The 662-nt window shown below is 53.2% G+C and overlaps 1 pseudogene; it reads left to right on the forward strand.

Annotated features, from left to right (window-relative positions):
• The first annotated feature begins 483 nt into the window (after window positions 1-483).
• Window positions 484-650, forward strand: LOC104513324 (annotated as a pseudogene).
• The last annotated feature ends 12 nt before the right edge of the window (window positions 651-662 follow it).

The following is a 662-nucleotide window of genomic DNA, read 5'->3' on the forward strand; positions in this document are numbered from 1 at the left end:
GCACGAGGAAATAATTGGGTTTAATTAACCAGCGGAACTCCCTGCTACAATAATCTGGAGGCAGGTTTAGGGTTCTGAAAGGAACTAGATGCTTCGATAGGCTTGAATATGACTTGAATATGCCCAATTCAATTATTAGGCCTAAAAACCGATTAGCGGTTTGCTTGTGCGCACGGGCAGCTGGTGCCCGGGCTGGGGCGGCCCCGCCGGAACCGGAAGCTATCGAAGCGTCTGGCGGGAAGTTTGGGGTTAGGAGGCAGTTTTTGCAGAATGTGAAGCATGCCCGGAGGAAGGGAAACTGGTATACGAGTGGGTTTTTCTTTAAACTGGTGGGTGTCGGTGATTTCGCACCACAAATCCTAGTCTAAATGTAAACCAGACCCCAAACCGCCCGATAAACAACAGTCGCCGCGCTGTGGTTTGGAGGTGCACGGCGCCTCAACGCTCGCGACGCTGACGAGCGACTTGCTGTCCTGTTCCAAGGTGACGGAGTTGGTGCTCGATAACTGCCGATCCAGCAACGGGGAAATCGAAGGGCTGAACGATTCCTTTAAGGAGCTCGAGTTTCTTAGCATGGCCAACGTAGAGCTGACGTCGCTGGCCAAGCTTCCCACGTTGAGTAAGCTCCGAAAGGTACGTCTGTCCGAGAGGTCAGTCGCGTG

Source organism: Eurypyga helias, unplaced genomic scaffold (assembly GCF_000690775.1).
Source record: "Eurypyga helias isolate BGI_N326 unplaced genomic scaffold, ASM69077v1 scaffold19848, whole genome shotgun sequence".
Taxonomy (NCBI): domain Eukaryota; kingdom Metazoa; phylum Chordata; class Aves; order Eurypygiformes; family Eurypygidae; genus Eurypyga; species Eurypyga helias.